The sequence below is a fragment of the Mus musculus genome, chromosome 4 (assembly GCF_000001635.26).
Source record: "Mus musculus strain C57BL/6J chromosome 4, GRCm38.p6 C57BL/6J".
In the NCBI taxonomy this organism is placed as follows: domain Eukaryota; kingdom Metazoa; phylum Chordata; class Mammalia; order Rodentia; family Muridae; genus Mus; species Mus musculus.
This window is the reverse complement of record NC_000070.6, coordinates 35,840,029-35,854,926: the sequence shown is the minus strand read 5'-3', so window position 1 is coordinate 35,854,926 and position 14,898 is coordinate 35,840,029. Positions and strand designations below refer to the sequence as shown.

Here is a 14,898-nt window from a genome sequence, read left to right as displayed (position 1 = left end):
GTTGACTTATTGAAGTTTCAACTTCACTCAAAACTTAGAGATAGAAAACTCTGCAGCCAAGCCCACAATACCCAGAGGCAGCTCCACTCCCAGGTGCTACAATATGCCCAGGATCAGAGGATCATAAGTAAGAAGGACACAACACCTGTCCCCAACATTGGGAGTAACTGGGACTGGCAGGGCCTAGGCATGCACGAACTCTGCCAGACCAGAGGTATGGGTCCCTTCTGGTCTGTCTGGGCTGGTAACCTGAGCAAACCTTGGGAGCAAACTCCACAGCCAAACCCACAACACCAAGAGGCAGCTCCACTCCTAGGTACTCTAAAACGCCCAGGATCAAAGGATCCCAGGAACCCAGGAGCTTGGTCACACCAGGATCTCAGAGTTCCAAAGGCAGTTTGACTCCCAGGAGCTTGGACACACCCAGGATCACAGGATCCCAGAATCACAGGATCACAGAGACAGCTTGACTCTGAGGAGTTCTGACACAGCCAGGATGACAGGAAGGACAGGCTCCAGTCAGACATAGCCAGGGTAGGTAGCACTAGAGATAACCAGATGGTGGGAGGCAAGCATAGAACAGAAGCAACAGAAACCAAGGTTATTTGGCATTATCAAAACCCAATTCTCCCAACATAACAAGTCCTGGACACACCAACACACCAGAAAAACAAGATTTGGATCTAAAATTACTTCTCGTGATGATGATAGAGGACTTTAAGAAGGACTTAAATAACTCCCTTAAAGATATACAGGTGAACACAGTAAACAGCTAGAAGCACTTAAAGAGGAAACACAAAAATCCCTTAAAGAGTTCAGGAAAACACAATCAAACAGGCAAAGGAAAGGAACAAAACCATCCAGGATCTAAAACTGGAACTAGAAACAATAAAGAAATCACAAAGGGAGACTACCCTGGAGTTAGAAAACCTAGGAAAGAGATCAGGAACCATAGATGCAAGCATCAGCAACAGAATACAAGAGATGGAAGAGAGAATCTCAGGTGTGAACATACCATAGAAAACATTGACACAACAGTGAAAGAAAATGCAAGAAGCAAGAAACTCTTAACTCAAAACACCCAGGAAATCCAGGACAAAATAAGAAGACCAAACCTAAGGATAATAGGTACAGAAGAGAACAAAGATTCCCAAATTAAAGGGCCAATAAATATCTTCAACAAAATTATAGAAGAAACGTTCCCTAACCTAAAGAAAGAGATGTCCATGAACATACAAGAAGCATATAGAATTCCAAATAGACTCGACCAGAAAAGAAATTCCTCCTGTCACATAATAATCAAAACACCAAAATGCACTAAAAAAGGAAAGAATTTTAGAAGCAGTAAGGGGAAAAGGTCAAGTAACATATAAAAACAGACCTATCAGAATTACACCAGACTTCTCATCAGAGACTATGAAAGCTAGAAGATCCTGGGCTGATGTCAAACTGACCCTAAGAGAACACAAATGCCTGCCCAGGCTACTATACCCAACAAAACTATCAATCACCATGGATGAAGAAAACAAGATATTCCGTGACAAAATCAAAATAGCACAATATCTTTCCACAAATCCAGCCCTAAAAAGGATAATAGATGGAAAACACCAACACAGGGAGTGAAACTACACCCTACAAGAAGCAAGAAAATAATCTTTCAACAAACCTACAAAAACGTAATTCCACCTCTAACCAAAAAAAAAAAAAGTAATAGGAAGTAACAGTTACTTTTCCTTAATATCTCTTAATGTGAAAATTACTATTACCAACATACCCTAATCGATTGAAATTAAAAAATATGAGGAATTAGAAATTTGTTGGCTGTCATCCAGTGGTCTCTCTAATTTGGTAATGGGAGAAACAGGTCCAATATTGTACAATTCATGTACACTTTCTGCTTGTTTGTACTTGACAGGGTCTTGCTGTGTGCCACATAATGGTCTTGACATCATGCTTCTCCTATCTCAGCCTCTCTATTAGGATTATTTACTTGATGTTTTTACACTATACTGTGGTTTTCAGAATGGCTTACAAATTTCAAAATTATTTATACAGCCAAAAGAAATGTAGACAATTAATTTTGGAGGTGGCTTGTAAGAGAACAGCAAAGAGTGAGACTGGAGGCTTTGCTTGATATTTATAATTATTGTATCAATTTTGATGAAGAGGACTGAATACTTTTCAAAATCATCACAGCCAAGGAACCAGAATCTTACCCTCACCTAACATCTGGGCCATCCTCCAAGCAGAACCATTGTTCATTGAAACAGTTGATGAATGACTTTATGAATAGGCCATCTTAATACACAAACCATTTCTTAAATGAATGTAACCTGTTCCCTGTTGGCTGAGAATGATGACAATCACTCAAGTCAAATAACTTTGACCGTAGCAGGAAATCTGTATCCAAAAATCGTGCCTACAATTCATTCGTAAGCACAGCAGAACTGTCAACTCTTAGCTTATCTACTATGAAGGCAAAATCCTTTGGTGATGTGAGGGACATTCAAGTACAGCCTCATTACAATGAACTCCAATGTGCACAAACTGTTCTTATTTTGTGTTTTTACCATAGTAAGAGCCAAGACTTTAAGCTTGACTAAAAACAAAACAAACAAACAAACAGATTTTATTTATGTTTATTAAAAAACAATAGTGATATATTACTTTAAAATATCATACAGTTAATATATTTGGGTTTATTTGAAATTTATATTGAGAAAAACGTGGGTATTTTCAGTATAGCTGTAGACAAACATCTACATAAAACTGTTCAATTGATTGTTGTTTTATATCAAACAACTTTTATAATACTCATTTTTATTGTTACAATATTTAATAAATTTTAAAGTATATGATAAAAAATGAAAGGTATTGCTGGTTTTGAAGGGGGTGGCGCTCTCCAGGAGAAGTTAGGGTACAAAAGGAAAAGAAGAATGTGATGTAAGCCTATTTACTCAAAATAGGTTTCTAAATGTTAACAAATTCAGATAAATTTAAATTATGTATCATTTCTCATCATAATACAATAAAACTTAAATTAAAAAAAAAACCTTAGAGATAGAGAATGTTCTAAATGGAGAAGTACAAATTCTATTTAATGTCCTCTGCAAGCCTATACCCTAAGAGAGCCCTGGGGAGGAAGGTTAAAAGTGTATCTGCCTGTGTGTCATAAGAGGTCTCAGAATGCAAAATGAGGATTCGAGTTTTCAGACTCTGCCCATAAGGTGTTGAAGACACTAGTTATCCTAGACTCTTCCCAGAACATGCACAAATGGAAAAACACAAGTCAGCATTTTTCATTATTTATTTGCAATTGGCCATGCTTTGTGCTGAAGTACTATGAAAGACACTATTTGTAATTAAATATTTAGTGGAGGAAGATGCCCAAAGGTAACATGTCTATTCTAATTGAAACCTATACTTTAACAAGACTATTACAAGTGCATTTCCTAAAGGCTTATACCATATATAACAGGGCTCAGATACTTGAGAACTGAGTGGTTACAACCAAGGCAGTCATACTACTAATGAATAGTCTCTGGCTATCTGTTTTCCTGCTAGGACAGAAGATACAATCCACAAATACATTTCCTTCTCTATCTGTTTTTATAACTATATTTATGTTTCTGACAGAATAACGAGAATGAAGTACAGAAAGAAATAAAGCTTTAGAATCAGATGTTACCTAGATATATGTCTATTTTTTTTTCACTCATGCAGTGGCTGATTTGGGTCAAGGTATCGAAATTCTGGTATTAAGTTCCTTATGTTTTAAGTGGAGATTCAACTAACTGGCTGAATTTAATTTGACCTCTTGATATAAGTAGGGATTTGATACAAGTTACCTTGAGTGTTGTATACATGTACATAGAAAACCTTCTAGAGAAAAGCCAGTGAAACACAAGGTTTTGCAAGGTGATAAACCCTGGAGAAATGTACAACAAAAACGTAATGATCAGTTAGAACAGAATGAAGAAGTATCAAGAGTGGGTAAAAGTTGAAAAGATACAAACAGCTGAAAAGCATAATTTTACATAATAACAAAGCCATATTAAATTAACATAAACAGGAATGAGAAGGAACACAATCCACTTCATATTATGTTACATACATGTTCTAAATACAACGGGAACTTGATTGACAATGGTTGCTGAGAGCTTATGGCCATTGTTTCAAATGTGATGCAAGGATAATAAACACCTATCTCCCCCCACAATTGACTTTCACCATTGAATAAAGTTATCACAACTAAGTAGATGGTGATTGCAATTGAATGAATAAATCTGTTTTATAAACCAAAAATTCATATTCTAGATCCCTAAGCCACAGCATGAGGATATTTGGAAATGAGGCCTTTGAGAGGCACTCTTGGTAAGATGAAATCATAAGGATGGCTTTAGAGTAAGAAGCTGATACTCCTACAAACATTTTGCTCCCTTCTCTCCCAGGAGAGAAGATCTGTCTTTTCTCAGGAAAAATCATCAGAGGACAGAACACGATAATGGCTTCTTAGAAGTCATTATCGAACTTCTAAATCCAACAGATCTTGCCAACATTTCATGCTAGGACTTCCCATGCTCTAGAACTGTGGGAAACAAATAAACCATTTAAAAGATGTTTGTCATTGTGTATTTATATTTTTATATTTGCATGTATGTGTGTGAATATAGGCACGCCGGCTTATGTATGTGCAGAGAGTTGAAGGCGGGCTTTAGATGCCTTGGAGCTAGAGTTAGAGGCATTTTCAGGGTGCCAGACTTAATAGTGGATGCTGGGTCCAAATTTTCATCCTCATGAGTGCTCAGAGATTGCACTTATCCACTTAGCTATCTCTCCAGCTGGAGAAATGTGGCTTATTTAAACTTCCTTCTCTATAATATTTTGTTGCAGTACCTTAAGCTAATACAAACAGCACAAATACAGGCATACATGGATATATAAATGGATGAATAGAAAAGCCGTGTTTTCATCAAATCTGAGTGGTGTGGACACAAATCAGGAGAGGAGCAAAGACCCTTTGAATGTGTTAGTTATGTTAATCCTTCAAGAGAACTAACTAATTCTTAATATCACCGTGATCCAAAATTGCTCAATAGAGTTCCTTAGATAAGATTTACTTTTAAGTGCAGACAATAATTGGAAGAATTTAAAAGTACGGTAAGAGACAACAACCCCAGGAGATGCCTATGGCAAGACCTTTTATCTGTCTCACACTCTGTTGCCTCTTATATAACGTAGCAATGATGACCCCATTATACCTACTTTTTAGCATTACTGTGATGATCAAGTTGAGTTCAGTTGATGATAACTAAATGCCAATGTAAGTGCCAAGTGTAAGATCTCACTAATAATATTGTGCCACTAAAAATCCACAGATTAAAGTTTGAAGAGATGGCACATATTGCTCTTACAGGGGAGTTGAGTTGGTTCCCAGCACCCACATTGGATACAAGCACCTGTACTTACAACTCTAGAGGAATCCAGCAATTATGGTCTCTGGGCACACCTGCAACACAGGCAGATGTAATTAAAATAAAATAAAGATTTAAAAAAAATGTTTATTTAAATGACCCCCTTTGTTTTGAAAATTAAATGTCTTATTTAAGGCTTTTTTCCCATTTATTATTTTTAATTAGATATTTTCTTTATATACATTTATAATTTATATACATTTCAAATTTCAAATGCTATCCCAAAAGATCCCTATATCCTCCCCCTGCCCTGCTCCCCTACCCACCCACTCCCGCTTCTTGGCCCTGGCATTCCCCTCTACTGGGGCATATAAAGTTTGCAATGCCAAGGTGCCTCTCTTCCCAGTGATGGCCGACTAGGCCATCTTCTGCTACATATGCAGCTAGAGACACGAGCTCTGGGGGTACTGGTTAGTTCATATTAGTTCATACTGTTGTTCCACCTATAGGGTTGCAGACCCCTTCAGCTCCTTGGGTACTTTCTCTAGCTTCTCCATTGGGGGCCCTGTGTTCCATCTTATAGATGACTGTGAGCATCCACTTCTGTATTTGCCAGGCACTGGCCTAGTCTCACACAAGACAGCTCTGCCAGGGTCCCTTCATCAAAATCTTGCTGGATATGCAATAGTGTCTGTGTTTGGTGGCTGATTATGGGATGGATCCCGGGTGGGGTAATCTCTAGATAGTCCATCCTTTTGTCTTACCTCTAAACTTTGTCGCTGTAACTCCTTTCATGGGTATTTTGTTCCCTATTCTAAGGAGGAATGAAGTATCCACTCATTGGTCTTCCCTCCTCTTGATTTTCTTATCTTTTGCAAATTGTATCTTGGGTGTTCTGTGTTTCTGGGCTAATATCCACTCATCAGTGAGTGCATATCTAATGACTTCTTTTGTGGTTGGAATTACCTCACTAAGGAAGGCTTTCTAAACATGTAAAAACTGTAATCACCCTAGAACTTACCAAGAACATTAATTGTTCTGAGTCAACAAAACAACCCAACAAGCCATATTCTACTACAGACAACCCATTCCACAGAGGCAACGTGGTCTCAGAACACACCACTTATACAAATGGATTTTCAACACTGGCCCATCTGTCTGGTTATTGAGCTATGTCTACCAACACAAATCACATTTCTTCTTCTCTTTTCTCCTTTTCTTTCTTTCTTCCTTCCTTTCTTTCTTTCTTTCTTTCTTTCCTTCTTTCTTCTTTCCTTCCTTCCTTCCTTCCTTCCTTCTTTCCTTCCTTCCTTTCTTTCTTTCCTTCTTTCTTTCTTTCCTTCTTTCTTTCTTTCTTTCTTTCTTTCTTTTTTTCTGATAAGTGCTTTTATTTTTTAACTTTTTACTGGTTCTTTGGGTATTTCACATCATGCACTCCAATCCCAATCCCTCTCATCTCCCTGTCCCTCCGCCCTTGCAACCTCCCTTCAAAAGAAAAGAAAAATCCATTGTCGAAGCTGTAGTGTATCACAGTGTGTCCCACAATACACCTTTTTGTCCATACTTCTTTTCTTGTGATTCATTGGTCTGGTGAGAGGCCTCTGCCTTCTGTAACACTAACAATACTGGAACCTCACTCACTAGGACTCCTCTCAGACACCCTGTTGTTGCCTCCTGTCATGGGGATCCTGCAGCTTTGGGTCTATAGGACTGGTTTCCTCATGCACCCCAGCAGTTCATCGATAAGGTAGCTATTGGAAGTAACACATGTATTTTCTGATTGTAAAATATAGTAGATTCTATTTTGAATGATACCCTATTTCCTTTATGATATTCAAGTCAATAAAGACAACATGTGAGAGTTTAGGAAATCTTCTAAAACCTGTAATTCGGCGGTAAATATGTAGCATTCTTATTAGCAACTTTCTTCCATGTACAATTTAACAAGGAATCCCTTGTCAATTGTTAATGGGCCCTTTGTTAATTAAGACTGACAGAGCATGTTCATTGTTATTTCATGTTCCATGATATTTTTAAAGGACTCTTACTATAAAATGTTTCGTGCTAGTAAACATCAAAAAGGGTATGTGATCCTGCATAATTTGAAACTTGAGAACTGGCATAAAATAACAACTGGCAGCCATATTTCACATCTGCAAATACTGCTTATTACACAAAGTAAGAAGATGAGAGATCTATATTTCAGCTAAAACTCAGGAGAAAGAATGGTGATCAAGTATAGAATTTTAAGATGGGCTTTTTTCTGTAGCCTGTAACTAGACCCATGATAGAAGTTAAGAGGATATTGTTTCACTGAGCCCCATTATTCTGAAGAATTATAAGAGCAAGCAAGGACATTGATAGCCTCATAGCCACATTATTGTTCACATTATATTGACAGCATTAGGTCAACTCCCAGGAATGTAAAGAAAATTGCTTATTCAGGGGTCAGATTGGGTTTCATAATGACGCTTTCTATATCTTAAACATTTGTTAGGTCTATCTAAAAAGAAGAAGATAGGGAAAGAAAGGGTAAGTTTTTTTTCTCTCTCTCTCCAAAAGACTTACAAATTTTTTACATTCCCACAATCTTATCATTTAAAGATGTCAGTTCCATAAGAAAACACAGGCCAGGGCTCTGGAGCATAGTGTGGCAAGGGGTCCAGTGCAGGACCCAAGAGCATTCCTATTCTCCTGTTAAGGTTTCCAACTAGGATTCCCCAAAGGAGTTGAGATCATGATACAATTTCAGGATCACAGGGAGCCCAGCTGAGAAGCCTTTCCTCTCAGCATGAGCTCATGGCCTCACACTGTGACTGCCATGCTGCCACCATGAACAGATAGCTCAATAAGCATGGTAAGTAGGCAGATGAAAGCCAGCATTTAGGATTCATCTGCCCAAATGAAAACTAAGCCAACCTCTGATATTTGCCAAGCCCAGCTCTCCTCTACTGATCAAATGTATTATGCATATGATTTCTGCCACCGATCTGACAATTAAAATCATGGAGAAGGAATCAGGCTTTTCCTGTGGCACACAGTCAGTAGGTTTCGTTGGTTTAAATGTATGCCCCTGTTCTGACAATCAAAATTATGGAGATTCAGCTCTCCCTGTGACACATACAAGGTAAATTAATGTGATAGACTTATGGGTCTCCAACACTGAAAATGTTGAGGTTCTGAGCAAAAAGGGATCTTGGGTTCTTATACAACACCCATCCTTGTTACTAGTGTAGACACAGAAAAAGTCGCAAAATAACTAGGTTTTATGGTTGTATGCTGATATGCATACAGCCAGATATATATTCAGACAATTACCCATGTGTGTGTGAAATTCCTGGCATAAGTAACAATGAATCAACATTTTTTTCTTTATCTGTGAACTGTTCTAGAGGCTGGAGATAGGCAATGAACAAGCAAACACACATTTCAGAAGGAGACAACAAAAACCATGGACTTTGAAATATGTTTTGAGACATGGCTTGCGTATTTTTTGTTTGCTCATTTGTCTGTAGCTAGAAAACCCAACAATCTTCTCTTCTTCTACTCTCACTTTAAAGCAAACTGCACACATAATGTAAGCCGTGACCTACTGGCTGCCACAATTACATAAGGTTTGGTAGAACTGTTAGAGGTGAATACGTATCTTGGCCTTAAGCTCTGAATTCAGAAATTCTGAACTTCCAAGGATTTTTTTTCTTCCTCTTCCTGGATAGAGAGAGCTCTATGATCTACTAATTCTTCATCAAATCATAATTTGGTCCACTCAGTGTTTTCAGATGTTCTTCAGTGTAGGGCTTTGGGGATTGTCCTTTTAACTCACAGGTGCCATGCTTAGCAAGAACTGATGCAAAAAAATCACTTCTCCAACATGCCAATTGGCAAACGATAGGTTTTGTTCAGGCAAACAGATTAGCCCTCTAAGGGTTAATTAGGAAGAGAGCCCCATTCAGAGCCTGGGATTGTTTACTTCAATCGTTTTCATGCAAACTGCCATGTTTCACTTGGGTCCTAATTGTGCCTGATGGACCTATTATTTTGTAATCAGAGCAGTTCCTTGGCTTGCTCTCTAGGGGTTAATTAAATGGATGAGGTAGTGCCCCGGATATTACTAGCAGACAGGACCACTTGAATTTTTCACCAACCGCATTGGAGAGAGTCCCGTTACTATGAACAATCGGGTTTCTCAGCACCAGCGGTGCCTTGCACAGTTGGAGTTTATTAGGTTACTGTACCAAGACAAGCCTGACTGATCCATCAATGCAGTCCTGCCTGGCTTGGCCCTGTTTCCGCTCAAAGAAGACTAGTGCCAGTGCACTCTAGAAACCCAGCCTGCATGTAGAAAGCCCTGTCTACTGCAGAAGATGATTCCTGCCCCGGGTTAAATGTGCACAACTCGCGGAAATGCCAGTACCTTCCACCTGAAGGCACTTAGTGGCTAGAAAACCAGCAATCTACCCCGAAACACACTGTACTAAACACAGCAAGAGACCACAATGATTGGTAAGGTGATTAGACATTTCTCTGGCGTTTATTTCTGATGCGGCTGCTGCTGCTGCTGGAATCTGACTTTGTGATTCCCCATTTCCGCTCCCTCCTCCTTGTTTCTTTGTCTTTTCCAACTGAATTTTCTACTTTGTGATTCTTTCTGTAAAATGATCACACATTATTTTTTTCTACGTTATTTGTATTACTATTTTGCGTCAAGCCTCCTGGGATTTAATAAGCAGGAGAGAGTATTGTGTGCTGAGGCGTGAAAGAAGAGAAGGATAGATAGAGTCTAGAGCGCAGAGCTAAGCCCTTCTTCATGTGGAACAGCTGGGGCCACAGCAAACCCGGACAAAAGGCTTCTGTATATGAACTTTTGTCCTCAGCCCCACAGTCTCAGTTAAAGTGAAGGTGCTTTCTACTGTGGAGAAGAATCTAAGCTACAATCCCAGCGAGCTGGGAATAGAGACTTACAGCAGTGTAAGTCATGTAGAGTTAGTTCCTGAGCAGTCTTTGTAAGAAAACAGGGCTGTTTGAGAACAGAATGTGTAACTTGATGGAGGGTCTGCAATGATGCAGGGAAAGGAATTCAATTTATTTTATTTTATTTTAATCTTATCTTACCTTATTTATTCGCTGTGTGCATTGAGTGACTTGGGAGGAGTCGCTGCACTCCTTAGTTTCAGTCTCATCGTTAAAGTAGATCTAAAAATATAGATCTACTTGGTGCTATGGGATTGTCGTGAGAAATCAAGCATAATGTGTGATATTGATTACATGGCTTAACTAATATATGAATAAAAGAATAAGTGGCTTAAATTTTATAAGGCATTATAACTATTTATAATTGTGTGTGAAACTTAAATTTTAGCAAAGGGGGCATTATATTTCTCCATTACAACATCTAAAACATTCTAAATATCGAGGCTATGTCCTACAACTTCTGGATTGTTGCAGAAACTAGTATGCACCTGAGGTCTTTTTACCTTGCTTCTAATGATTTTATTTCTGTCAGAACAATGTTGCTGCGTCATTCGAATCTGTATACACTTTTGCAAGCAATGAGTAAGGAATAAATACAGTAAATAAATTAGAGTAGGTACACAGACTAAAGAAATGCACAGATTATGGAAATCAGTGTAAATAGAAAGTAGGCTCGTGGTGAAATAGGACTGGGGATTATGGGGCATGGGAATAATGATAGTGGGGACAGGTACTTTGGAGAAATTGAAGAGAATGTCATGATAGCCACATGACCCAATGAAAACACTGAAAGACTTAGCAAAGCACATTTGGGTAAGACATGTCGTGGGTTGAATATGAGTTACAGCTCAATATAATTGTCACTCAAACCTATATTGAGAAATTAAGATTCATATATGTGTAGCTACAAATTAAAGCATGCTGTGATGTTAGCTGTATTCTAGTGGATGGATGCCTCTGGATGGAAAATGCAAACTCATTAATGAAATATTCTAAGGAAACAAAAAGGAAGAAAACATAAGCCTTTCTAAAGGGAAAATCGTAGCTAATCCCATGGCCCCTTCCCACAATGCTCTCGAGACCTGCAAACCATGGGAATACAGAAAGTACTTCAGAGCTGCATCTAAATTTGAAATGTTTCCATGTATCTCTGGCTTTTTTCAGGTTTGGATTCCATTTTCCTTCCATTTTTGCAATCTGTATATATCGAGAGTTGATCAAGCTTGCCCGTGTAGAAATCCACAGTCCTGGTCATAAAGATATTTGGGCAGCACTATACAATCCTCTCATACACAGCCACATTACTTATTCCTATGGGGTTTAGATTTTTTTATTAATGGTAGGGTAGTAGAATTGCTATTTCTAGGACAGTGACAAAACATTTTTCATCTTGTTGTTCATTTTAATTCCTATCCCAACACTGTAAGAAACCTTATTATGGTCATTTTATACTTGTGGAATGTGAGACGTGGAGAGACTTAAGCCAAAATTAAAATCAAGGTAGTCTATGGTCTTATTCAGTTTGCAGTATGGTAATGCATAGTTTTCGCTTGATTGTGTGTGTTTTCACAAAACTTGAACAAAAACAGAGGTTCCAATATTCATGGAATGATATCTAGTCTGCTGGGAAAACCTTCCAAGACAACATCAAAAGGGCACTCAATTACAGTGTTCTGGACCTCACAGGGGTTTATATTTTATCTTTGAAGAGTTTTCTACCTCTGAGGTTTTCCATACGTCACCTTTTTTTCATTTACAAAACCATCATATTCTATGCATGTATCCATACATATATGTGCATATATCAATATATTTATATATATATATTATATATGGTATAGATAGATAGATCGATAGATAGATAGGTAGATAGATAGATAGATAGATAGATAGATACACACATACATACATACATACATACATACATACATACATACATATATATTTGTGTGTGTATATTTAGGTTATATGTATATTGAGACAGATGTATAGAAATATATGCTAATCAGAAAAAAAAGGTTATCCTCTAGAAGGTTAAAAATAAGATTAAATTTAGCCATAATAAACAATTGTTATGTGTAATGACTGAAAAAAGAACACTGAAAGTAATACAAGCATTTATCTTTGTGTCTTTCTCTAGCCTGGGAAAAAGAGAGGAGAGAAAGCTAAGAAAAATAATGGCTTAAAGTTCCTACTGAAAAAGTGTTGTGGGGTGTCTGACAGCAAGGAGAAAGAGTATGTACTTATAAACTGAGCAATATGAAGAGCATGATATTTCTCAAATAACAGGAGTCACTATGTAAGAGTCCAGGTTCAAGATCAACCTAGGTTTCCCAGAGTCTAAAAGACCAGTTATGCAATACATCTTGCAATTGAATCTTAGATGTGCCTAGCCCGGGTCTGACTATCTATTCTCATTTAACCTCCTTTTAGACACTAATGTGTAAATCATGTTGCATTCAATGTATGTGCATGAAACTCACTCTCTCTACATATTGAGCTGACAGAGGGCAAAGAGCCGAAGCCTTTCCTTCAGGGATGTGTATACAATGGTGATTGCCTTAAGCTGCAAAAGTAGACTGCCTAGATTCAGAGTTATATACTTTGGGTAAGGTAAGGAAAAGTCATGAATATTGGGCTTCTTTGAAAATATACTGTTATAAATGTGTTCTATAATTGTATATTCACACAAAGGTTGTTTCTGATAAGAATTTTTTTAAAAAAAGTCTAATTGAGATATCATAAGGCTGATAATTCTTTCATATCTGCTTTCTTCTTCCATTTGTAATGACTAGCACTGAGTCCATGGTACCCCACAGGGTCGGCAAAGGTAGAAGAACTCCGTGTAAATGTAATGCCTGATTGTTGGCACCCAGTAATATATTAACACCACAGATGTAGTTAATTCTAACTTTTGGGGTCAGCCAAAACTCATAAGAATTACACATCCTTCACAATATTCTTTCGAAGGGTCCTACCAAGGGCTGGGTGGCTTTAGTCAATTTCTGTGCAGAGATTGTGTATTCTATTCAGGCCTGGGTTGTTCACATATCAGTGTGTCAACTTTAGACATGAAAGGAAGTTGTGTATATTAGATGAGCACTGCCTACTTATTAAATATAGGAAGTGTTGTTCTCCATGGTAAAAGTACAGAGGCAGGAAAAGAATGTATTCCTAATACTTCCTATCCACCTATTACAAAATCAACTACTGGAAACCTATTCTGACCACATATATACTTCAATAAGGCTTACTCTCTTTCGATCAAATTATATCCCATGGCTTCAGATAGAACAAAAGTTTAAAGAGACCAAATTTTGAGTATATATATCTTTAAATAAAATAATTAAAAAGTTAAACTAATATCTGATTTGGTTATTAAATGATAATTTCTTCCTATTCATCTATGAAACCTAACTTAAACTCAGAAGTAAACCTAAGTTGCTATGTTTATGATGCAGATGAAGTTTTTGAGAAAACACTGAAGCTCTAGAAGTTAATGAAAAGTTCAATTCAGAAGCCACAAAACCAGCCCACAAAAGTGTCTCAGGGTTTACTAATAATGAACCTTGCACTCCTTCCAAGAGCACTTATGTTTCATCCAAATAGTCTCACTGCTAATGCCATTAGATTTAACACATATTAATATAGATAAAGTGTCACTTAAGTAACTGTGCTATAAATCTCTCAGAGCCTATGAGTAGAACTTGATAGAGTCACCTTGAGCAACCGTTTCTCACCATCCAGTCATGCCTGAACAGGATAACAGAAACAAACAAACAAAATATATTTAGCAATCACATAAGCCACAGCACAAGTTCTGGGCCTCACCCTCAGGCATAAGACCTCTCTGTTATTAAGGAATTATCAAGAAGAATACAAGCTACTAATCCACCTTGTACATAAAATTCTTCCCCAAGAAAACTAGGAAAGATTTTTCAGTATTCTCCTATAAAATGATGGGTTAAAATTTAGCTTCAGTTTGGAAGGCAATGTAATGTTTGTGTTTTCATCAGAAGGTAAGTTAAATTTTGGTATAACGTCAAGAACAATGTTTACATCTAAGAGGTAAAAGAAGTTGCCTTAAATTATCACAGACTGGCAGTATTGGGAATGCATTAAAAGAAACAAAACAAACAAACAAGAAAATATGTAGGAAGTGCTCAGATAACTGGAAAGGCTATATTTCTAAAAATGTCAGCATGGAGGACTAAGGCTTAGGTTTTACATAAACAGACAGTTTAAAAAATGAATGTCATTGATCACTTTAACCTGTATATGTTATTCTACCTATGATTTCGCATCCACAAATAATGTCAATGTAGATTTCTGCTTTAAATTTATAAACATATTTCTTTAAAAATCACTTCAAGAGAAAGACAAGCTAAATGTCTTTTTCTTATTTTATTTATTTTATTTTTTGAAGTTTGGAAAGGAGAAAATTACATAAATCAGTTAAAGTGATGCTTTAGATAGATAGATAGATAGATAGATAGATAGATAGATAGATAGA

The 14,898-nt window shown here is 37.3% G+C and overlaps 1 protein-coding gene across 21 annotated transcripts in view; it reads left to right on the top strand.

The window, feature by feature from the left end:
• Positions 1-14,898, top strand: part of Lingo2 (leucine rich repeat and Ig domain containing 2) — a 1,254,967-nt gene that overhangs the window by 1,096,818 nt on the left and 143,251 nt on the right. For 2 of the 21 annotated variants that reach the window (NM_001166001.1, NM_175516.4), the window contains exon 1: positions 9,723-9,917. The exons of the other annotated variants lie outside the window; for them this stretch is intronic. The gene's annotated coding sequence lies outside the window, so the exon portion shown is untranslated. Of the gene's footprint in view, positions 1-9,722; positions 9,918-14,898 lie in introns of those variants that run through there. 21 annotated transcript variants of the gene reach the window in all.